General features: G+C 45.5%; 79 non-coding genes across 79 annotated transcripts; all 79 read right to left on the reverse strand.

Annotated features, from left to right (window-relative positions):
* Positions 1-48: 48 nt before the first annotated feature.
* TRNAS-CGA (transfer RNA serine (anticodon CGA)) lies at positions 49-130 on the reverse strand. The gene has a single exon. It is a non-coding gene; the product is annotated as a tRNA-Ser (tRNA).
* Positions 131-205: 75 nt separating this feature from the next.
* Positions 206-287, reverse strand: TRNAS-AGA (transfer RNA serine (anticodon AGA)). Its single transcript has one exon. It is a non-coding gene; the product is annotated as a tRNA-Ser (tRNA).
* A 74-nt stretch (positions 288-361) lies between these two features.
* TRNAS-UGA (transfer RNA serine (anticodon UGA)) lies at positions 362-443 on the reverse strand. Its single transcript has one exon. It is a non-coding gene; the product is annotated as a tRNA-Ser (tRNA).
* A 230-nt stretch (positions 444-673) lies between these two features.
* On the reverse strand, positions 674-755 carry TRNAS-AGA (transfer RNA serine (anticodon AGA)). Its single transcript has one exon. It is a non-coding gene; the product is annotated as a tRNA-Ser (tRNA).
* A 74-nt stretch (positions 756-829) lies between these two features.
* TRNAS-UGA (transfer RNA serine (anticodon UGA)) lies at positions 830-911 on the reverse strand. Its single transcript has one exon. It is a non-coding gene; the product is annotated as a tRNA-Ser (tRNA).
* A 73-nt stretch (positions 912-984) lies between these two features.
* On the reverse strand, positions 985-1,066 carry TRNAS-CGA (transfer RNA serine (anticodon CGA)). The gene has a single exon. It is a non-coding gene; the product is annotated as a tRNA-Ser (tRNA).
* Positions 1,067-1,141: 75 nt separating this feature from the next.
* TRNAS-AGA (transfer RNA serine (anticodon AGA)) lies at positions 1,142-1,223 on the reverse strand. Its single transcript has one exon. It is a non-coding gene; the product is annotated as a tRNA-Ser (tRNA).
* Positions 1,224-1,297: 74 nt separating this feature from the next.
* Positions 1,298-1,379, reverse strand: TRNAS-UGA (transfer RNA serine (anticodon UGA)). The gene has a single exon. It is a non-coding gene; the product is annotated as a tRNA-Ser (tRNA).
* A 230-nt stretch (positions 1,380-1,609) lies between these two features.
* On the reverse strand, positions 1,610-1,691 carry TRNAS-AGA (transfer RNA serine (anticodon AGA)). Its single transcript has one exon. It is a non-coding gene; the product is annotated as a tRNA-Ser (tRNA).
* A 74-nt stretch (positions 1,692-1,765) lies between these two features.
* TRNAS-UGA (transfer RNA serine (anticodon UGA)) lies at positions 1,766-1,847 on the reverse strand. The gene has a single exon. It is a non-coding gene; the product is annotated as a tRNA-Ser (tRNA).
* Positions 1,848-1,920: 73 nt separating this feature from the next.
* Positions 1,921-2,002, reverse strand: TRNAS-CGA (transfer RNA serine (anticodon CGA)). The gene has a single exon. It is a non-coding gene; the product is annotated as a tRNA-Ser (tRNA).
* A 75-nt stretch (positions 2,003-2,077) lies between these two features.
* TRNAS-AGA (transfer RNA serine (anticodon AGA)) lies at positions 2,078-2,159 on the reverse strand. Its single transcript has one exon. It is a non-coding gene; the product is annotated as a tRNA-Ser (tRNA).
* Positions 2,160-2,233: 74 nt separating this feature from the next.
* TRNAS-UGA (transfer RNA serine (anticodon UGA)) lies at positions 2,234-2,315 on the reverse strand. Its single transcript has one exon. It is a non-coding gene; the product is annotated as a tRNA-Ser (tRNA).
* Positions 2,316-2,545: 230 nt separating this feature from the next.
* Positions 2,546-2,627, reverse strand: TRNAS-AGA (transfer RNA serine (anticodon AGA)). Its single transcript has one exon. It is a non-coding gene; the product is annotated as a tRNA-Ser (tRNA).
* A 231-nt stretch (positions 2,628-2,858) lies between these two features.
* On the reverse strand, positions 2,859-2,940 carry TRNAS-AGA (transfer RNA serine (anticodon AGA)). The gene has a single exon. It is a non-coding gene; the product is annotated as a tRNA-Ser (tRNA).
* Positions 2,941-3,014: 74 nt separating this feature from the next.
* Positions 3,015-3,096, reverse strand: TRNAS-UGA (transfer RNA serine (anticodon UGA)). The gene has a single exon. It is a non-coding gene; the product is annotated as a tRNA-Ser (tRNA).
* A 72-nt stretch (positions 3,097-3,168) lies between these two features.
* On the reverse strand, positions 3,169-3,250 carry TRNAS-CGA (transfer RNA serine (anticodon CGA)). Its single transcript has one exon. It is a non-coding gene; the product is annotated as a tRNA-Ser (tRNA).
* Positions 3,251-3,325: 75 nt separating this feature from the next.
* TRNAS-AGA (transfer RNA serine (anticodon AGA)) lies at positions 3,326-3,407 on the reverse strand. Its single transcript has one exon. It is a non-coding gene; the product is annotated as a tRNA-Ser (tRNA).
* A 74-nt stretch (positions 3,408-3,481) lies between these two features.
* Positions 3,482-3,563, reverse strand: TRNAS-UGA (transfer RNA serine (anticodon UGA)). Its single transcript has one exon. It is a non-coding gene; the product is annotated as a tRNA-Ser (tRNA).
* A 230-nt stretch (positions 3,564-3,793) lies between these two features.
* Positions 3,794-3,875, reverse strand: TRNAS-AGA (transfer RNA serine (anticodon AGA)). The gene has a single exon. It is a non-coding gene; the product is annotated as a tRNA-Ser (tRNA).
* A 74-nt stretch (positions 3,876-3,949) lies between these two features.
* TRNAS-UGA (transfer RNA serine (anticodon UGA)) lies at positions 3,950-4,031 on the reverse strand. The gene has a single exon. It is a non-coding gene; the product is annotated as a tRNA-Ser (tRNA).
* Positions 4,032-4,261: 230 nt separating this feature from the next.
* On the reverse strand, positions 4,262-4,343 carry TRNAS-AGA (transfer RNA serine (anticodon AGA)). Its single transcript has one exon. It is a non-coding gene; the product is annotated as a tRNA-Ser (tRNA).
* Positions 4,344-4,574: 231 nt separating this feature from the next.
* Positions 4,575-4,656, reverse strand: TRNAS-AGA (transfer RNA serine (anticodon AGA)). Its single transcript has one exon. It is a non-coding gene; the product is annotated as a tRNA-Ser (tRNA).
* Positions 4,657-4,730: 74 nt separating this feature from the next.
* Positions 4,731-4,812, reverse strand: TRNAS-CGA (transfer RNA serine (anticodon CGA)). Its single transcript has one exon. It is a non-coding gene; the product is annotated as a tRNA-Ser (tRNA).
* Positions 4,813-4,887: 75 nt separating this feature from the next.
* On the reverse strand, positions 4,888-4,969 carry TRNAS-AGA (transfer RNA serine (anticodon AGA)). Its single transcript has one exon. It is a non-coding gene; the product is annotated as a tRNA-Ser (tRNA).
* Positions 4,970-5,043: 74 nt separating this feature from the next.
* On the reverse strand, positions 5,044-5,125 carry TRNAS-UGA (transfer RNA serine (anticodon UGA)). Its single transcript has one exon. It is a non-coding gene; the product is annotated as a tRNA-Ser (tRNA).
* A 73-nt stretch (positions 5,126-5,198) lies between these two features.
* Positions 5,199-5,280, reverse strand: TRNAS-CGA (transfer RNA serine (anticodon CGA)). Its single transcript has one exon. It is a non-coding gene; the product is annotated as a tRNA-Ser (tRNA).
* Positions 5,281-5,355: 75 nt separating this feature from the next.
* On the reverse strand, positions 5,356-5,437 carry TRNAS-AGA (transfer RNA serine (anticodon AGA)). Its single transcript has one exon. It is a non-coding gene; the product is annotated as a tRNA-Ser (tRNA).
* A 74-nt stretch (positions 5,438-5,511) lies between these two features.
* On the reverse strand, positions 5,512-5,593 carry TRNAS-UGA (transfer RNA serine (anticodon UGA)). Its single transcript has one exon. It is a non-coding gene; the product is annotated as a tRNA-Ser (tRNA).
* A 230-nt stretch (positions 5,594-5,823) lies between these two features.
* TRNAS-AGA (transfer RNA serine (anticodon AGA)) lies at positions 5,824-5,905 on the reverse strand. Its single transcript has one exon. It is a non-coding gene; the product is annotated as a tRNA-Ser (tRNA).
* A 74-nt stretch (positions 5,906-5,979) lies between these two features.
* Positions 5,980-6,061, reverse strand: TRNAS-UGA (transfer RNA serine (anticodon UGA)). Its single transcript has one exon. It is a non-coding gene; the product is annotated as a tRNA-Ser (tRNA).
* Positions 6,062-6,134: 73 nt separating this feature from the next.
* Positions 6,135-6,216, reverse strand: TRNAS-CGA (transfer RNA serine (anticodon CGA)). The gene has a single exon. It is a non-coding gene; the product is annotated as a tRNA-Ser (tRNA).
* A 75-nt stretch (positions 6,217-6,291) lies between these two features.
* On the reverse strand, positions 6,292-6,373 carry TRNAS-AGA (transfer RNA serine (anticodon AGA)). Its single transcript has one exon. It is a non-coding gene; the product is annotated as a tRNA-Ser (tRNA).
* A 74-nt stretch (positions 6,374-6,447) lies between these two features.
* On the reverse strand, positions 6,448-6,529 carry TRNAS-UGA (transfer RNA serine (anticodon UGA)). The gene has a single exon. It is a non-coding gene; the product is annotated as a tRNA-Ser (tRNA).
* A 230-nt stretch (positions 6,530-6,759) lies between these two features.
* TRNAS-AGA (transfer RNA serine (anticodon AGA)) lies at positions 6,760-6,841 on the reverse strand. Its single transcript has one exon. It is a non-coding gene; the product is annotated as a tRNA-Ser (tRNA).
* Positions 6,842-6,915: 74 nt separating this feature from the next.
* TRNAS-UGA (transfer RNA serine (anticodon UGA)) lies at positions 6,916-6,997 on the reverse strand. Its single transcript has one exon. It is a non-coding gene; the product is annotated as a tRNA-Ser (tRNA).
* Positions 6,998-7,070: 73 nt separating this feature from the next.
* On the reverse strand, positions 7,071-7,152 carry TRNAS-CGA (transfer RNA serine (anticodon CGA)). The gene has a single exon. It is a non-coding gene; the product is annotated as a tRNA-Ser (tRNA).
* Positions 7,153-7,227: 75 nt separating this feature from the next.
* TRNAS-AGA (transfer RNA serine (anticodon AGA)) lies at positions 7,228-7,309 on the reverse strand. Its single transcript has one exon. It is a non-coding gene; the product is annotated as a tRNA-Ser (tRNA).
* Positions 7,310-7,383: 74 nt separating this feature from the next.
* On the reverse strand, positions 7,384-7,465 carry TRNAS-UGA (transfer RNA serine (anticodon UGA)). Its single transcript has one exon. It is a non-coding gene; the product is annotated as a tRNA-Ser (tRNA).
* Positions 7,466-7,695: 230 nt separating this feature from the next.
* On the reverse strand, positions 7,696-7,777 carry TRNAS-AGA (transfer RNA serine (anticodon AGA)). The gene has a single exon. It is a non-coding gene; the product is annotated as a tRNA-Ser (tRNA).
* Positions 7,778-7,851: 74 nt separating this feature from the next.
* On the reverse strand, positions 7,852-7,933 carry TRNAS-UGA (transfer RNA serine (anticodon UGA)). Its single transcript has one exon. It is a non-coding gene; the product is annotated as a tRNA-Ser (tRNA).
* Positions 7,934-8,006: 73 nt separating this feature from the next.
* Positions 8,007-8,088, reverse strand: TRNAS-CGA (transfer RNA serine (anticodon CGA)). Its single transcript has one exon. It is a non-coding gene; the product is annotated as a tRNA-Ser (tRNA).
* A 75-nt stretch (positions 8,089-8,163) lies between these two features.
* TRNAS-AGA (transfer RNA serine (anticodon AGA)) lies at positions 8,164-8,245 on the reverse strand. Its single transcript has one exon. It is a non-coding gene; the product is annotated as a tRNA-Ser (tRNA).
* Positions 8,246-8,319: 74 nt separating this feature from the next.
* TRNAS-UGA (transfer RNA serine (anticodon UGA)) lies at positions 8,320-8,401 on the reverse strand. Its single transcript has one exon. It is a non-coding gene; the product is annotated as a tRNA-Ser (tRNA).
* A 230-nt stretch (positions 8,402-8,631) lies between these two features.
* On the reverse strand, positions 8,632-8,713 carry TRNAS-AGA (transfer RNA serine (anticodon AGA)). The gene has a single exon. It is a non-coding gene; the product is annotated as a tRNA-Ser (tRNA).
* Positions 8,714-8,944: 231 nt separating this feature from the next.
* Positions 8,945-9,026, reverse strand: TRNAS-AGA (transfer RNA serine (anticodon AGA)). The gene has a single exon. It is a non-coding gene; the product is annotated as a tRNA-Ser (tRNA).
* Positions 9,027-9,100: 74 nt separating this feature from the next.
* Positions 9,101-9,182, reverse strand: TRNAS-CGA (transfer RNA serine (anticodon CGA)). Its single transcript has one exon. It is a non-coding gene; the product is annotated as a tRNA-Ser (tRNA).
* A 75-nt stretch (positions 9,183-9,257) lies between these two features.
* On the reverse strand, positions 9,258-9,339 carry TRNAS-AGA (transfer RNA serine (anticodon AGA)). The gene has a single exon. It is a non-coding gene; the product is annotated as a tRNA-Ser (tRNA).
* Positions 9,340-9,413: 74 nt separating this feature from the next.
* Positions 9,414-9,495, reverse strand: TRNAS-UGA (transfer RNA serine (anticodon UGA)). The gene has a single exon. It is a non-coding gene; the product is annotated as a tRNA-Ser (tRNA).
* Positions 9,496-9,568: 73 nt separating this feature from the next.
* Positions 9,569-9,650, reverse strand: TRNAS-CGA (transfer RNA serine (anticodon CGA)). Its single transcript has one exon. It is a non-coding gene; the product is annotated as a tRNA-Ser (tRNA).
* Positions 9,651-9,725: 75 nt separating this feature from the next.
* TRNAS-AGA (transfer RNA serine (anticodon AGA)) lies at positions 9,726-9,807 on the reverse strand. The gene has a single exon. It is a non-coding gene; the product is annotated as a tRNA-Ser (tRNA).
* Positions 9,808-9,881: 74 nt separating this feature from the next.
* On the reverse strand, positions 9,882-9,963 carry TRNAS-UGA (transfer RNA serine (anticodon UGA)). The gene has a single exon. It is a non-coding gene; the product is annotated as a tRNA-Ser (tRNA).
* A 230-nt stretch (positions 9,964-10,193) lies between these two features.
* Positions 10,194-10,275, reverse strand: TRNAS-AGA (transfer RNA serine (anticodon AGA)). The gene has a single exon. It is a non-coding gene; the product is annotated as a tRNA-Ser (tRNA).
* A 74-nt stretch (positions 10,276-10,349) lies between these two features.
* On the reverse strand, positions 10,350-10,431 carry TRNAS-UGA (transfer RNA serine (anticodon UGA)). The gene has a single exon. It is a non-coding gene; the product is annotated as a tRNA-Ser (tRNA).
* A 230-nt stretch (positions 10,432-10,661) lies between these two features.
* TRNAS-AGA (transfer RNA serine (anticodon AGA)) lies at positions 10,662-10,743 on the reverse strand. The gene has a single exon. It is a non-coding gene; the product is annotated as a tRNA-Ser (tRNA).
* A 74-nt stretch (positions 10,744-10,817) lies between these two features.
* Positions 10,818-10,899, reverse strand: TRNAS-CGA (transfer RNA serine (anticodon CGA)). Its single transcript has one exon. It is a non-coding gene; the product is annotated as a tRNA-Ser (tRNA).
* A 75-nt stretch (positions 10,900-10,974) lies between these two features.
* TRNAS-AGA (transfer RNA serine (anticodon AGA)) lies at positions 10,975-11,056 on the reverse strand. The gene has a single exon. It is a non-coding gene; the product is annotated as a tRNA-Ser (tRNA).
* Positions 11,057-11,130: 74 nt separating this feature from the next.
* On the reverse strand, positions 11,131-11,212 carry TRNAS-UGA (transfer RNA serine (anticodon UGA)). Its single transcript has one exon. It is a non-coding gene; the product is annotated as a tRNA-Ser (tRNA).
* Positions 11,213-11,285: 73 nt separating this feature from the next.
* On the reverse strand, positions 11,286-11,367 carry TRNAS-CGA (transfer RNA serine (anticodon CGA)). The gene has a single exon. It is a non-coding gene; the product is annotated as a tRNA-Ser (tRNA).
* A 75-nt stretch (positions 11,368-11,442) lies between these two features.
* TRNAS-AGA (transfer RNA serine (anticodon AGA)) lies at positions 11,443-11,524 on the reverse strand. The gene has a single exon. It is a non-coding gene; the product is annotated as a tRNA-Ser (tRNA).
* A 74-nt stretch (positions 11,525-11,598) lies between these two features.
* TRNAS-UGA (transfer RNA serine (anticodon UGA)) lies at positions 11,599-11,680 on the reverse strand. The gene has a single exon. It is a non-coding gene; the product is annotated as a tRNA-Ser (tRNA).
* A 230-nt stretch (positions 11,681-11,910) lies between these two features.
* Positions 11,911-11,992, reverse strand: TRNAS-AGA (transfer RNA serine (anticodon AGA)). Its single transcript has one exon. It is a non-coding gene; the product is annotated as a tRNA-Ser (tRNA).
* Positions 11,993-12,066: 74 nt separating this feature from the next.
* Positions 12,067-12,148, reverse strand: TRNAS-UGA (transfer RNA serine (anticodon UGA)). Its single transcript has one exon. It is a non-coding gene; the product is annotated as a tRNA-Ser (tRNA).
* A 230-nt stretch (positions 12,149-12,378) lies between these two features.
* TRNAS-AGA (transfer RNA serine (anticodon AGA)) lies at positions 12,379-12,460 on the reverse strand. Its single transcript has one exon. It is a non-coding gene; the product is annotated as a tRNA-Ser (tRNA).
* Positions 12,461-12,534: 74 nt separating this feature from the next.
* On the reverse strand, positions 12,535-12,616 carry TRNAS-CGA (transfer RNA serine (anticodon CGA)). Its single transcript has one exon. It is a non-coding gene; the product is annotated as a tRNA-Ser (tRNA).
* A 75-nt stretch (positions 12,617-12,691) lies between these two features.
* On the reverse strand, positions 12,692-12,773 carry TRNAS-AGA (transfer RNA serine (anticodon AGA)). Its single transcript has one exon. It is a non-coding gene; the product is annotated as a tRNA-Ser (tRNA).
* A 231-nt stretch (positions 12,774-13,004) lies between these two features.
* Positions 13,005-13,086, reverse strand: TRNAS-AGA (transfer RNA serine (anticodon AGA)). The gene has a single exon. It is a non-coding gene; the product is annotated as a tRNA-Ser (tRNA).
* A 74-nt stretch (positions 13,087-13,160) lies between these two features.
* TRNAS-UGA (transfer RNA serine (anticodon UGA)) lies at positions 13,161-13,242 on the reverse strand. The gene has a single exon. It is a non-coding gene; the product is annotated as a tRNA-Ser (tRNA).
* Positions 13,243-13,315: 73 nt separating this feature from the next.
* TRNAS-CGA (transfer RNA serine (anticodon CGA)) lies at positions 13,316-13,397 on the reverse strand. Its single transcript has one exon. It is a non-coding gene; the product is annotated as a tRNA-Ser (tRNA).
* Positions 13,398-13,472: 75 nt separating this feature from the next.
* TRNAS-AGA (transfer RNA serine (anticodon AGA)) lies at positions 13,473-13,554 on the reverse strand. The gene has a single exon. It is a non-coding gene; the product is annotated as a tRNA-Ser (tRNA).
* Positions 13,555-13,628: 74 nt separating this feature from the next.
* On the reverse strand, positions 13,629-13,710 carry TRNAS-UGA (transfer RNA serine (anticodon UGA)). Its single transcript has one exon. It is a non-coding gene; the product is annotated as a tRNA-Ser (tRNA).
* A 230-nt stretch (positions 13,711-13,940) lies between these two features.
* Positions 13,941-14,022, reverse strand: TRNAS-AGA (transfer RNA serine (anticodon AGA)). The gene has a single exon. It is a non-coding gene; the product is annotated as a tRNA-Ser (tRNA).
* Positions 14,023-14,096: 74 nt separating this feature from the next.
* TRNAS-UGA (transfer RNA serine (anticodon UGA)) lies at positions 14,097-14,178 on the reverse strand. Its single transcript has one exon. It is a non-coding gene; the product is annotated as a tRNA-Ser (tRNA).
* Positions 14,179-14,408: 230 nt separating this feature from the next.
* TRNAS-AGA (transfer RNA serine (anticodon AGA)) lies at positions 14,409-14,490 on the reverse strand. The gene has a single exon. It is a non-coding gene; the product is annotated as a tRNA-Ser (tRNA).
* Positions 14,491-14,564: 74 nt separating this feature from the next.
* On the reverse strand, positions 14,565-14,646 carry TRNAS-CGA (transfer RNA serine (anticodon CGA)). Its single transcript has one exon. It is a non-coding gene; the product is annotated as a tRNA-Ser (tRNA).
* A 75-nt stretch (positions 14,647-14,721) lies between these two features.
* TRNAS-AGA (transfer RNA serine (anticodon AGA)) lies at positions 14,722-14,803 on the reverse strand. The gene has a single exon. It is a non-coding gene; the product is annotated as a tRNA-Ser (tRNA).
* Positions 14,804-15,034: 231 nt separating this feature from the next.
* On the reverse strand, positions 15,035-15,116 carry TRNAS-AGA (transfer RNA serine (anticodon AGA)). Its single transcript has one exon. It is a non-coding gene; the product is annotated as a tRNA-Ser (tRNA).
* Positions 15,117-15,190: 74 nt separating this feature from the next.
* Positions 15,191-15,272, reverse strand: TRNAS-CGA (transfer RNA serine (anticodon CGA)). The gene has a single exon. It is a non-coding gene; the product is annotated as a tRNA-Ser (tRNA).
* Positions 15,273-15,347: 75 nt separating this feature from the next.
* Positions 15,348-15,429, reverse strand: TRNAS-AGA (transfer RNA serine (anticodon AGA)). Its single transcript has one exon. It is a non-coding gene; the product is annotated as a tRNA-Ser (tRNA).
* Positions 15,430-15,494: the final 65 nt, after the last annotated feature.

The following is a 15,494-nucleotide window of genomic DNA, read 5'->3' on the forward strand; positions in this document are numbered from 1 at the left end:
ATTGTGGAACTACTAAAGCTATCATTGGAAAAAGTATGTTAGTTCGAACGCAGTCGGCAGGAATCGAACCTGCGAGGGAATATCCCAACAGATTTCGAGTCTGTCGCCTTAAGCACTCGTCCACGACTGCTTCGGTTAACCGAGACTACTCAGAAATCTGTGAAACCACCAAAGGTATTATTGAAATAAAAAATCTTTGCTCAATCGCAGTCGGCAGGATTCGAACCTGCGCGGGAATACCCCAACAGATTTCTAGTCTGTCGCCTTGACAACTCGGCCACGACTGGTTCTGTTAACCGATTCCACTCAAAAAAGTGTGGAACTACTAAAGCTTTTATTGGAATAAGAATGTTTGTTCGAACACAGTCGGCAGGATTCGAACCAGCTCGGGAATATCCCAACAGATTTCAAGTCTGTCGCCTTAACCACTCGGCCACGACTGCTTCTGTTAACCGAGACCACTAAAAAATTGTGGAACTACTAAAGCTATCATTGGAAAAAGTATGTTAGTTCGAACGCAGTCGGCAGGAATCGAACCTGCGAGGGAATATCCCAACAGATTTCGAGTCTGTCGCCTTAAGCACTCGTCCACGACTCCTTCGATTAACCGAGACTACTCAGAAATCTGTGAAACCACCAAAGGTATTATTGAAATAAAAAATCTTTGCTCAATCGCAGTCGGCAGGATTCGAACCTGCGCGGGAATATCCCAACAGATTTCTAGTCTGTCGCCTTAACCACTCGGCCACGACTGCTTCTGTTAACGGAGACCACTCAAAAAGTGTGGAACTACTAAAGCTATCATTGAAATAAAAAATCTTTGCTCAATCGCAGTCGGCAGGATTCGAACCTGCGCGGGAATACCCCAACAGATTTCAAGTCTGTCGCCTTAACTACTCGGCCACGACTGCTTCTGTTAACCGAGACCACTAAAAAATTGTGGAACTACTAAAGCTATCATTGGAAAAAGTATGTTAGTTCGAACGCAGTCGGCAGGAATCGAACCTGCGAGGGAATATCCCAACAGATTTCGAGTCTGTCGCCTTAAGCACTCGTCCACGACTGCTTCGATTAACCGAGACTACTCAGAAATCTGTGAAACCACCAAAGGTATTATTGAAATAAAAAATCTGTGCTCAATCGCAGTCGGCAGGATTCGAACCTGCGCGGGAATACCCCAACAGATTTCTAGTCTGTCGCCTTGACAACTCGGCCACGACTGGTTCTGTTAACCGAGACCACTCAAAAAAGTGTGGAACTACTAAAGCTTTTATTGGAATAAGAATGTTTGTTCGAACACAGTCGGCAGGATTCGAACCAGCGCGGGAATATCCCAACAGATTTCAAGTCTGTCGCCTTAACCACTCGGCCACGACTGCTTCTGTTAACCGAGACCACTAAAAAATTGTGGAACTACTAAAGCTATCATTGGAAAAAGTATGTTAGTTCGAACGCAGTCGGCAGGAATCGAACCTGCGAGGGAATATCCCAACAGATTTCGAGTCTGTCGCCTTAAGCACTCGTCCACGACTCCTTCGATTAACCGAGACTACTCAGAAATCTGTGAAACCACCAAAGGTATTATTGAAATAAAAAATCTTTGCTCAATCGCAGTCGGCAGGATTCGAACCTGCGCGGGAATATCCCAACAGATTTCTAGTCTGTCGCCTTAACCACTCGGCCACGACTGCTTCTGTTAACGGAGACCACTCAAAAAGTGTGGAACTACTAAAGCTATCATTGAAATAAAAAATCTTTGCTCAATCGCAGTCGGCAGGATTCGAACCTGCGCGGGAATACCCCAACAGATTTCAAGTCTGTCGCCTTAACTACTCGGCCACGACTGCTTCTGTTAACCGAGACCACTAAAAAATTGTGGAACTACTAAAGCTATCATTGGAAAAAGTATGTTAGTTCGAACGCAGTCGGCAGGAATCGAACCTGCGAGGGAATATCCCAACAGATTTCGAGTCTGTCGCCTTAAGCACTCGTCCACGACTGCTTCGATTAACCGAGACTACTCAGAAATCTGTGAAACCACCAAAGGTATTATTGAAATAAAAAATCTGTGCTCAATCGCAGTCGGCAGGATTCGAACCTGCGCGGGAATACCCCAACAGATTTCTAGTCTGTCGCCTTGACAACTCGGCCACGACTGGTTCTGTTAACCGAGACCACTCAAAAAAGTGTGGAACTACTAAAGCTTTTATTGGAATAAGAATGTTTGTTCGAACACAGTCGGCAGGATTCGAACCAGCGCGGGAATATCCCAACAGATTTCAAGTCTGTCGCCTTAACCACTCGGCCACGACTGCTTCTGTTAACCGAGACCACTAAAAAATTGTGGAACTACTAAAGCTATCATTGGAAAAAGTATGTTAGTTCGAACGCAGTCGGCAGGAATCGAACCTGCGAGGGAATATCCCAACAGATTTCGAGTCTGTCGCCTTAAGCACTCGTCCACGACTCCTTCGATTAACCGAGACTACTCAGAAATCTGTGAAACCACCAAAGGTATTATTGAAATAAAAAATCTTTGCTCAATCGCAGTCGGCAGGATTCGAACCTGCGCGGGAATATCCCAACAGATTTCTAGTCTGTCGCCTTAACCACTCTGCCACGACTGCTTCTGTTAAGCGAGTCCACTCAAAAAATTGTGGAACTACTAAAGCTATCATTGGAATAAGTATGTGTGTTCGAACGCAGTCGGCAGGATTCGAACCTGCGCGGGAATATCGCTACAAATTTCGAGTCTGTCGCCTTACCCACTCGTCCAGGACTGCTTCGATTAACCGAGACTACTCAGAGATCTGTGAAACCACCAAAGGTATTATTGAAATAAAAAATCTTTGCTCAATCGCAGTCGGCAGGAGTCGAACCTGCGCGGGAATATCCCAACAGATTTCTAGTCTGTCGCCTTGACAACTCGGCCACGACTGCTTCTGTTAACCGAGACCACTCAAAAAAGTGTGGAACTACTAAAGCTATTATTGGAATAAGAATGTTTGTTCGAAATTAGTCGGCAGGATTCGAACCAGCGCGGGAATATCCCAACAAATTTCAAGTCTGTCGCCTACACCACTCGGCCACGACTGCTTCTGTTAACCGAGACCACTAAAAATTGTGGAACTACTAAAGCTATCATTGGAATAAGTATGTGAGTTCGAACGCAGTCGGCAGGAATCGAACCTGCGAGGGAATATCCCAACAGATTTCGAGTCTGTCGACTTAAGCACTCGTCCACGACTGCTTCGATTAACCGAGACTACTCAGAAATCTGTGAAACCACCAAAGGTATTATTGAAATAAAAAATCTTTGCTCAATCGCAGTCGGCAGGATTCGAACCTGCGCGGGAATATCCCAACAGATTTCTAGTCTGTCGCCTTAACCACTCGGCCACGACTGCTTCTGTTAACGGAGACCACTCAAAAAGTGTGGAACTACTAAAGCTATCATTGAAATAAAAAATCTTTGCTCAATCGCAGTCGGCAGGATTCGAACCTGCGCGGGAATACCCCAACAGATTTCAAGTCTGTCGCCTTAACCACTCGGCCACGACTGCTTCTGTTAACCGAGACCACTAAAAAATTGTGGAACTACTAAAGCTATCATTGGAAAAAGTATGTTAGTTCGAACGCAGTCGGCAGGAATCGAACCTGCGAGGGAATATCCCAACAGATTTCGAGTCTGTCGCCTTAAGCACTCATCCACGACTCCTTCGATTAACCGAGACTACTCAGAAATCTGTGAAACCACCAAAGGTATTATTGAAATAAAAAATCTTTGCTCAATCGCAGTCGGCAGGATTCGAACCTGCGCGGGAATACCCCAACAGATTTCTAGTCTGTCGCCTTGACAACTCGGCCACGACTGGTTCTGTTAACCGATTCCACTCAAAAAAGTGTGGAACTACTAAAGCTTTTATTGGAATAAGAATGTTTGTTCGAACACAGTCGGCAGGCTTCGAACCAGCTCGGGAATATCCCAACAGATTTCAAGTCTGTCGCCTTAACCACTCGGCCACGACTGCTTCTGTTAACCGAGACCACTAAAAAATTGTGGAACTACTAAAGCTATCATTGGAAAAAGTATGTTAGTTCGAACGCAGTCGGCAGGAATCGAACCTGCGAGGGAATATCCCAACAGATTTCGAGTCTGTCGCCTTAAGCACTCGTCCACGACTCCTTCGATTAACCGAGACTACTCAGAAATCTGTGAAACCACAAAAGGTATTATTGAAATAAAAAATCTTTGCTCAATCGCAGTCGGCAGGATTCGAACCTGCGCGGGAATATCCCAACATATTTCTAGTCTGTCGCCTTAACCACTCGGCCACGACAGCTTCTCTTAAGCGAGTCCACTCAAAAAATTGTGGAACTACTAAAGCTATCATTGGAATAAGTATGTGAGTTCGAACGCAGTCGGCAGGAATCCAACCTGCGAGGGAATATCCCAACAGATTTCGAGTCTGTCGCCTTAAGCACTCGTCCACGACTGCTTCGATTAACCGAGACTACTCAGAAATCTGTGAAACCACCAAAGGTATTATTGAAATAAAAAATCTTTGCTCAATCGCAGTCGGCAGGATTCGAACCTGCGCGGGAATATCCCAACAGATTTCTAGTCTGTCGCCTTAACCACTCGCCCACGACTGCTTCTGTTAAGCGAGTCCACTCAAAAAATTGTGGAACTACTAAAGCTATCATTGGAATAAGTATGTGTGTTCGAACGCAGTCGGCAGGATTCGAACCTGCGCGGGAATATCGCTACAAATTTCGAGTCTGTCGCCTTACCCACTCGTCCACGACTGCTTCGATTAACCGAGACTACTCAGAAATCTGTGAAACCACCAAAGGTATTATTGAAATAAAAAATCTTTGCTCAATCGCAGTCGGCAGGATTCGAACCTGCGCGGGAATATCCCAAAAGATTTCTAGTCTGTCGCCTTAACCACTCGGCCACGACTGCTTCTGTTAACGGAGACCACTCAAAAAGTGTGGAACTACTAAAGCTATCATTGAAATAAAAAATCTTTGCTCAATCGCAGTCGGCAGGATTCGAACCTGCGCGGGAATACCCCAACAGATTTCAAGTCTGTCGCCTTAACCACTCGGCCACGACTGCTTCTGTTAACCGAGACCACTAAAAAATTGTGGAACTACTAAAGCTATCATTGGAAAAAGTATGTTAGTTCGAACGCAGTCGGCAGGAATCGAACCTGCGAGGGAATATCCCAACAGATTTCGAGTCTGTCGCCTTAAGCACTCGTCCACGACTGCTTCGGTTAACCGAGACTACTCAGAAATCTGTGAAACCACCAAAGGTATTATTGAAATAAAAAATCTTTGCTCAATCGCAGTCGGCAGGATTCGAACCTGCGCGGGAATACCCCAACAGATTTCTAGTCTGTCGCCTTGACAACTCGGCCACGACTGGTTCTGTTAACCGATTCCACTCAAAAAAGTGTGGAACTACTAAAGCTTTTATTGGAATAAGAATGTTTGTTCGAACACAGTCGGCAGGATTCGAACCAGCTCGGGAATATCCCAACAGATTTCAAGTCTGTCGCCTTAACCACTCGGCCACGACTGCTTCTGTTAACCGAGACCACTAAAAAATTGTGGAACTACTAAAGCTATCATTGGAAAAAGTATGTTAGTTCGAACGCAGTCGGCAGGAATCGAACCTGCGAGGGAATATCCCAACAGATTTCGAGTCTGTCGCCTTAAGCACTCGTCCACGACTCCTTCGATTAACCGAGACTACTCAGAAATCTGTGAAACCACCAAAGGTATTATTGAAATAAAAAATCTTTGCTCAATCGCAGTCGGCAGGATTCGAACCTGCGCGGGAATATCCCAACAGATTTCTAGTCTGTCGCCTTAACCACTCGGCCACGACTGCTTCTGTTAACGGAGACCACTCAAAAAGTGTGGAACTACTAAAGCTATCATTGAAATAAAAAATCTTTGCTCAATCGCAGTCGGCAGGATTCGAACCTGCGCGGGAATACCCCAACAGATTTCAAGTCTGTCGCCTTAACCACTCGGCCACGACTGCTTCTGTTAACCGAGACCACTAAAAAATTGTGGAACTACTAAAGCTATCATTGGAAAAAGTATGTTAGTTCGAACGCAGTCGGCAGGAATCGAACCTGCGAGGGAATATCCCAACAGATTTCGAGTCTGTCGCCTTAAGCACTCGTCCACGACTGCTTCGGTTAACCGAGACTACTCAGAAATCTGTGAAACCACCAAAGGTATTATTGAAATAAAAAATCTTTGCTCAATCGCAGTCGGCAGGATTCGAACCTGCGCGGGAATACCCCAACAGATTTCTAGTCTGTCGCCTTGACAACTCGGCCACGACTGGTTCTGTTAACCGATTCCACTCAAAAAAGTGTGGAACTACTAAAGCTTTTATTGGAATAAGAATGTTTGTTCGAACACAGTCGGCAGGATTCGAACCAGCTCGGGAATATCCCAACAGATTTCAAGTCTGTCGCCTTAACCACTCGGCCACGACTGCTTCTGTTAACCGAGACCACTAAAAAATTGTGGAACTACTAAAGCTATCATTGGAAAAAGTATGTTAGTTCGAACGCAGTCGGCAGGAATCGAACCTGCGAGGGAATATCCCAACAGATTTCGAGTCTGTCGCCTTAAGCACTCGTCCACGACTCCTTCGATTAACCGAGACTACTCAGAAATCTGTGAAACCACCAAAGGTATTATTGAAATAAAAAATCTTTGCTCAATCGCAGTCGGCAGGATTCGAACCTGCGCGGGAATATCCCAACAGATTTCTAGTCTGTCGCCTTAACCACTCGGCCACGACTGCTTCTGTTAACGGAGACCACTCAAAAAGTGTGGAACTACTAAAGCTATCATTGAAATAAAAAATCTTTGCTCAATCGCAGTCGGCAGGATTCGAACCTGCGCGGGAATACCCCAACAGATTTCAAGTCTGTCGCCTTAACCACTCGGCCACGACTGCTTCTGTTAACCGAGACCACTAAAAAATTGTGGAACTACTAAAGCTATCATTGGAAAAAGTATGTTAGTTCGAACGCAGTCGGCAGGAATCGAACCTGCGAGGGAATATCCCAACAGATTTCGAGTCTGTCGCCTTAAGCACTCGTCCACGACTGCTTCGATTAACCGAGACTACTCAGAAATCTGTGAAACCACCAAAGGTATTATTGAAATAAAAAATCTGTGCTCAATCGCAGTCGGCAGGATTCGAACCTGCGCGGGAATACCCCAACAGATTTCTAGTCTGTCGCCTTGACAACTCGGCCACGACTGGTTCTGTTAACCGATTCCACTCAAAAAAGTGTGGAACTACTAAAGCTTTTATTGGAATAAGAATGTTTGTTCGAACACAGTCGGCAGGCTTCGAACCAGCTCGGGAATATCCCAACAGATTTCAAGTCTGTCGCCTTAACCACTCGGCCACGACTGCTTCTGTTAACCGAGACCACTAAAAAATTGTGGAACTACTAAAGCTATCATTGGAAAAAGTATGTTAGTTCGAACGCAGTCGGCAGGAATCGAACCTGCGAGGGAATATCCCAACAGATTTCGAGTCTGTCGCCTTAAGCACTCGTCCACGACTCCTTCGATTAACCGAGACTACTCAGAAATCTGTGAAACCACCAAAGGTATTATTGAAATAAAAAATCTTTGCTCAATCGCAGTCGGCAGGATTCGAACCTGCGCGGGAATATCCCAACAGATTTCTAGTCTGTCGCCTTAACCACTCGGCCACGACTGCTTCTGTTAACGGAGACCACTCAAAAAGTGTGGAACTACTAAAGCTATCATTGAAATAAAAAATCTTTGCTCAATCGCAGTCGGCAGGATTCGAACCTGCGCGGGAATACCCCAACAGATTTCAAGTCTGTCGCCTTAACCACTCGGCCACGACTGCTTCTGTTAACCGAGACCACTAAAAAATTGTGGAACTACTAAAGCTATCATTGGAAAAAGTATGTTAGTTCGAACGCAGTCGGCAGGAATCGAACCTGCGAGGGAATATCCCAACAGATTTCGAGTCTGTCGCCTTAAGCACTCGTCCACGACTGCTTCGATTAACCGAGACTACTCAGAAATCTGTGAAACCACCAAAGGTATTATTGAAATAAAAAATCTGTGCTCAATCGCAGTCGGCAGGATTCGAACCTGCGCGGGAATACCCCAACAGATTTCTAGTCTGTCGCCTTGACAACTCGGCCACGACTGGTTCTGTTAACCGATTACACTCAAAAAAGTGTGGAACTACTAAAGCTTTTATTGGAATAAGAATGTTTGTTCGAACACAGTCGGCAGGCTTCGAACCAGCTCGGGAATATCCCAACAGATTTCAAGTCTGTCGCCTTAACCACTCGGCCACGACTGCTTCTGTTAACCGAGACCACTAAAAAATTGTGGAACTACTAAAGCTATCATTGGAAAAAGTATGTTAGTTCGAACGCAGTCGGCAGGAATCGAACCTGCGAGGGAATATCCCAACAGATTTCGAGTCTGTCGCCTTAAGCACTCGTCCACGACTCCTTCGATTAACCGAGACTACTCAGAAATCTGTGAAACCACAAAAGGTATTATTGAAATAAAAAATCTTTGCTCAATCGCAGTCGGCAGGATTCGAACCTGCGCGGGAATATCCCAACATATTTCTAGTCTGTCGCCTTAACCACTCGGCCACGACAGCTTCTCTTAAGCGAGTCCACTCAAAAAATTGTGGAACTACTAAAGCTATCATTGGAATAAGTATGTGAGTTCGAACGCAGTCGGCAGGAATCCAACCTGCGAGGGAATATCCCAACAGATTTCGAGTCTGTCGCCTTAAGCACTCGTCCACGACTGCTTCGATTAACCGAGACTACTCAGAAATCTGTGAAACCACCAAAGGTATTATTGAAATAAAAAATCTTTGCTCAATCGCAGTCGGCAGGATTCGAACCTGCGCGGGAATATCCCAACAGATTTCTAGTCTGTCGCCTTAACCACTCGCCCACGACTGCTTCTGTTAAGCGAGTCCACTCAAAAAATTGTGGAACTACTAAAGCTATCATTGGAATAAGTATGTGTGTTCGAACGCAGTCGGCAGGATTCGAACCTGCGCGGGAATATCGCTACAAATTTCGAGTCTGTCGCCTTACCCACTCGTCCACGACTGCTTCGATTAACCGAGACTACTCAGAAATCTGTGAAACCACCAAAGGTATTATTGAAATAAAAAATCTTTGCTCAATCGCAGTCGGCAGGATTCGAACCTGCGCGGGAATATCCCAAAAGATTTCTAGTCTGTCGCCTTAACCACTCGGCCACGACTGCTTCTGTTAACGGAGACCACTCAAAAAGTGTGGAACTACTAAAGCTATCATTGAAATAAAAAATCTTTGCTCAATCGCAGTCGGCAGGATTCGAACCTGCGCGGGAATACCCCAACAGATTTCAAGTCTGTCGCCTTAACCACTCGGCCACGACTGCTTCTGTTAACCGAGACCACTAAAAAATTGTGGAACTACTAAAGCTATCATTGGAAAAAGTATGTTAGTTCGAACGCAGTCGGCAGGAATCGAACCTGCGAGGGAATATCCCAACAGATTTCGAGTCTGTCGCCTTAAGCACTCGTCCACGACTGCTTCGGTTAACCGAGACTACTCAGAAATCTGTGAAACCACCAAAGGTATTATTGAAATAAAAAATCTTTGCTCAATCGCAGTCGGCAGGATTCGAACCTGCGCGGGAATACCCCAACAGATTTCTAGTCTGTCGCCTTGACAACTCGGCCACGACTGGTTCTGTTAACCGATTCCACTCAAAAAAGTGTGGAACTACTAAAGCTTTTATTGGAATAAGAATGTTTGTTCGAACACAGTCGGCAGGATTCGAACCAGCTCGGGAATATCCCAACAGATTTCAAGTCTGTCGCCTTAACCACTCGGCCACGACTGCTTCTGTTAACCGAGACCACTAAAAAATTGTGGAACTACTAAAGCTATCATTGGAAAAAGTATGTTAGTTCGAACGCAGTCGGCAGGAATCGAACCTGCGAGGGAATATCCCAACAGATTTCGAGTCTGTCGCCTTAAGCACTCGTCCACGAATCCTTCGATTAACCGAGACTACTCAGAAATCTGTGAAACCACCAAAGGTATTATTGAAATAAAAAATCTTTGCTCAATCGCAGTCGGCAGGATTCGAACCTGCGCGGGAATATCCCAACAGATTTCTAGTCTGTCGCCTTAACCACTCGGCCACGACAGCTTCTCTTAAGCGAGTCCACTCAAAAAATTGTGGAACTACTAAAGCTATCATTGGAATAAGTATGTGTGTTCGAACGCAGGCGGCAGGATTCGAACCTGCGCGGGAACATCCCAACAGATTTCAAGTCTGTCGCCTTAACCACTCGGCCACGACTGCTTCTGTTAACCGAGACCACTAAAAAATTGTGGAACTACTAAAGCTATCATTGGAATAAGTATGTGAGTTCGAACGCAGTCGGCAGGAATCCAACCTGCGAGGGAATATCATAACAGATTTCGAGTCTGTCGCCTTAAGCACTCGTCCACGACTGCTTCGATTAACCGAGACTACTCAGAAATCTGTGAAACCACCAAAGGTATTATTGAAATAAAAAATCTTTGCTCAATCGCAGTCGGCAGGATTCGAACCTGCGCGGGAATATCCCAACAGATTTCTAGTCTGTCGCCTTAACCACTCGGCCACGACTGCTTCTGTTAAGCGAGTCCACTCAAAAAATTGTGGAACTACTAAAGCTATCATTGGAATAAGTATGTGTGTTCGAACGCAGTCGGCAGGATTCGAACCTGCGCGGGAATATCGCTACAAATTTCGAGTCTGTCGCCTTACCCACTCGTCCACGACTGCTTCGATTAACCGAGACTACTCAGAAATCTGTGAAACCACCAAAGGTATTATTGAAATAAAAAATCTTTGCTCAATCGCAGTCGGCAGGATTCGAACCTGCGCGGGAATATCCCAACAGATTTCTAGTCTGTCGCCTTAACCACTCGGCCACGACTGCTTCTGTTAACGGAGACCACTCAAAAAGTGTGGAACTACTAAAGCTATCATTGAAATAAAAAATCTTTGCTCAATCGCAGTCGGCAGGATTCGAACCTGCGCGGGAATACCCCAACAGATTTCAAGTCTGTCGCCTTAACCACTCGGCCACGACTGCTTCTGTTAACCGAGACCACTAAAAAATTGTGGAACTACTAAAGCTATCATTGGAAAAAGTATGTTAGTTCGAACGCAGTCGGCAGGAATCGAACCTGCGAGGGAATATCCCAACAGATTTCGAGTCTGTCGCCTTAAGCACTCGTCCACGACTGCTTCGGTTAACCGAGACTACTCAGAAATCTGTGAAACCACCAAAGGTATTGTTGAAATAAAAAATCTTTGCTCAATCGCAGTCGGCAGGATTCGAACCTGCGCGGGAATACCCCAACAGATTTCTAGTCTGTCGCCTTGACAACTCGGCCACGACTGGTTCTGTTAACCGATCCCACTCAAAAAAGTGTGGAACTACTAAAGCTTTTATTGGAATAAGAATGTTTGTTCGAACACAGTCGGCAGGATTCGAACCAGCTCGGGAATATCCCAACAGATTTCAAGTCTGTCGCCTTAACCACTCGGCCACGACTGCTTCTGTTAACCGAGACCACTAAAAAATTGTGGAACTACTAAAGCTATCATTGGAAAAAGTATGTTAGTTCGAACGCAGTCGGCAGGAATCGAACCTGCGAGGGAATATCCCAACAGATTTCGAGTCTGTCGCCTTAAGCACTCGTCCACGACTCCTTCGATTAACCGAGACTACTCAGAAATCTGTGAAACCACCAAAGGTATTATTGAAATAAAAAATCTTTGCTCAATCGCAGTCGGCAGGATTCGAACCTGCGCGGGAATATCCCAACAGATTTCTAGTCTGTCGCCTTAACCACTCGGCCACGACTGCTTCTCTTAAGCGAGTCCACTCAAAAAATTGTGGAACTACTAAAGCTATCATTGGAATTAGTATGTGTGTTCGAACGCAGTCGGCAGGATTCGAACCTGCGCGGGAATATCCCAACAGATTTCAAGTCTGTCGCCTTAACCACTCGGCCACGACTGCTTCTGTTAACCGAGACCACTAAAAAATTGTGGAACTACTAAAGCTATCATTGGAATAAGTATGTGAGTTCGAACGCAGTCGGCAGGAATCCAACCTGCGAGGGAATATCCCAACAGATTTCGAGTCTGTCGCCTTAAGCACTCGTCCACGACTGCTTCGATTAACCGAGACTACTCAGAAATGTGTGAAACCACCAAAGGTATTATTGAAATAAAAAATCTTTGCTCAATCGCAGTCGGCAGGATTCGAACCTGTGCGGGAATATCGCAACAGATTTCTAGTCTGTCGCCTTAACCACTCGGCCACGACTGCTTCTGTTAAGCGAGTCCACTCAAAAAATTGTGGAACTACTAAAGCTATCATTGGAATAAGTATGCGTGTTCGAACGCAGTCGGCAGGATTCGAACCTGCGCGGGAATATCGCTACAAATTTCGAGTCTGTCGCCTTACCCACTCGTCCACGACTGCTTCGATTAACCGAGACTACTCAGAAATCTGTGAAACCACCAAAGGTATTATTGAAATAAAAAATCTTTGCTCAATCGCAGTCGGCAGGATTCGAACCTGCGCGGGAATATCCCAACAGATTTCTAGTCTGTCGCCTTGACAACTCGCCCACGACTGCTTCTGTTAACCGAGACCACTCAAAAAAGTGTGGAACTACTAAAGCTATCATTGGAATAAGTATGTGAGTTCGAACGCAGTCGGCAGGAATCCAACCTGCGCGGGAATATCGCTACAAATTTCGAGTCTGTCGCCTTACCCACTCGTCCACGACTGCTTCGATTAACCGAGACTACTCAGAAATCTGTGAAACCACCAAAGGTATTATTGAAATAAAAAATCTTTGCTCAATCGCAGTCGGCAGGATTCGAACCTGCGCGGGAATATCCCAACAGATTTCTAGTCTGTCGCCTTAACCACTCGGCCACGACTGCTTCTGTTAACGGAGACCACTCAAAAAGTGTGGAACTACTAAAGCTATCATTGAAATAAAAAATCTTTGCTCAATCGCAGTCGGCAGGATTCGAACCTGCGCGGGAATACCCCAACAGATTTCAAGTCTGTCGCCTTAACCACTCGGCCACGACTGCTTCTGTTAACCGAGACCACTAAAAAATTGTGGAACTACTAAAGCTATCATTGGAAAAAGTATGTTAGTTCGAACGCAGTCGGCAGGAATCGAACCTGCGAGGGAATATCCCAACAGATTTCGAGTCTGTCGCCTTAAGCACTCGTCCACGACTGCTTCGGTTAACCGAGACTACTCAGAAATCTGTGAAACCACCAAAGGTATTGTTGAAATAAAAAATCTTTGCTCAATCGCAGTCGGCAGGATTCGAACCTGCGCGGGAATACCCCAACAGATTTCTAGTCTGTCGCCTTGACAACTCGGCCACGACTGGTTCTGTTAACCGATCCCACTCAAAAAAGTGTGGAACTACTAAAGCTTTTATTGGAATAAGAATGTTTGTTCGAACACAGTCGGCAGGATTCGAACCAGCTCGGGAATATCCCAACAGATTTCAAGTCTGTCGCCTTAACCACTCGGCCACGACTGCTTCTGTTAACCGAGACCACTAAAAAATTGTGGAACTACTAAAGCTATCATTGGAAAAAGTATGTTAGTTCGAACGCAGTCGGCAGGAATCGAACCTGCGAGGGAATATCCCAACAGATTTCGAGTCTGTCGCCTTAAGCACTCGTCCACGACTCCTTCGATTAACCGAGACTACTCAGAAATCTGTGAAACCACCAAAGGTATTATTGAAATAAAAAATCTTTGCTCAATCGCAGTCGGCAGGATTCGAACCTGCGCGGGAATATCCCAACAGATTTCTAGTCTGTCGCCTTAACCACTCGGCCACGACTGCTTCTCTTAAGCGAGTCCACTCAAAAAATTGTGGAACTACTAAAGCTATCATTGGAATTAGTATGTGTGTTCGAACGCAGTCGGCAGGATTCGAACCTGCGCGGGAATATCCCAACAGATTTCAAGTCTGTCGCCTTAACCACTCGGCCACGACTGCTTCTGTTAACCGAGACCACTAAAAAATTGTGGAACTACTAAAGCTATCATTGGAATAAGTATGTGAGTTCGAACGCAGTCGGCAGGAATCCAACCTGCGAGGGAATATCCCAACAGATTTCGAGTCTGTCGCCTTAAGCACTCGTCCACGACTGCTTCGATTAACCGAGACTACTCAGAAATGTGTGAAACCACCAAAGGTATTATTGAAATAAAAAATCTTTGCTCAATCGCAGTCGGCAGGATTCGAACCTGTGCGGGAATATCGCAACAGATTTCTAGTCTGTCGCCTTAACCACTCGGCCACGACTGCTTCTGTTAAGCGAGTCCACTCAAAAAATTGTGGAACTACTAAAGCTATCATTGGAATAAGTATGCGTGTTCGAACGCAGTCGGCAGGATTCGAACCTGCGCGGGAATATCGCTACAAATTTCGAGTCTGTCGCCTTACCCACTCGTCCACGACTGCTTCGATTAACCGAGACTACTCAGAAATCTGTGAAACCACCAAAGGTATTATTGAAATAAAAAATCTTTGCTCAATCGCAGTCGGCAGGATTCGAACCTGCGCGGGAATATCCCAACAGATTTCTAGTCTGTCGCCTTGACAACTCGCCCACGACTGCTTCTGTTAACCGAGACCACTCAAAAAAGTGTGGAACTACTAAAGCTATCATTGGAATAAGTATGTGAGTTCGAACGCAGTCGGCAGGAATCCAACCTGCGAGGGAATATCATAACAGATTTCGAGTCTGTCGCCTTAAGCACTCGTCCACGACTGCTTCGATTAACCGAGACTACTCAGAAATCTGTGAAACCACCAAAGGTATTATTGAAATAAAAAATCTTTGCTCAATCGCAGTCGGCAGGATTCGAACCTGCGCGGGAATATCCCAACAGATTTCTAGTCTGTCGCCTTAACCACTCGGCCACGACTGCTTCTGTTAAGCGAGTCCACTCAAAAAATTGTGGAACTACTAAAGCTATCATTGGAATAAGTATGTGTGTTCGAACGCAGTCGGCAGGATTCGAACCTGCGCGGGAATATCGCTACAAATTTCGAGTCTGTCGCCTTACCCACTCGTCCACGACTGCTTCGATTAACCGAGACTACTCAGAAATCTGTGAAACCACCAAAGGTATTATTGAAATAAAAAATCTTTGCTCAATCGCAGTCGGCAGGATTCGAACCTGCGCGGGAATATCCCAACAGATTTCTAGTCTGTCGCCTTAACCACTCGGCCACGACTGCTTCTGTTAACGGAGACCACTCAAAAAGTGTGGAACTACTAAAGCTATCATTGAAATAAAAAATCT

The sequence above is a fragment of the Phalangium opilio genome, unplaced genomic scaffold, assembly GCF_054372755.1.
Source record: "Phalangium opilio isolate 3A_F unplaced genomic scaffold, DU_Popi_V2 ptg000105l_1, whole genome shotgun sequence".
In the NCBI taxonomy this organism is placed as follows: domain Eukaryota; kingdom Metazoa; phylum Arthropoda; class Arachnida; order Opiliones; family Phalangiidae; genus Phalangium; species Phalangium opilio.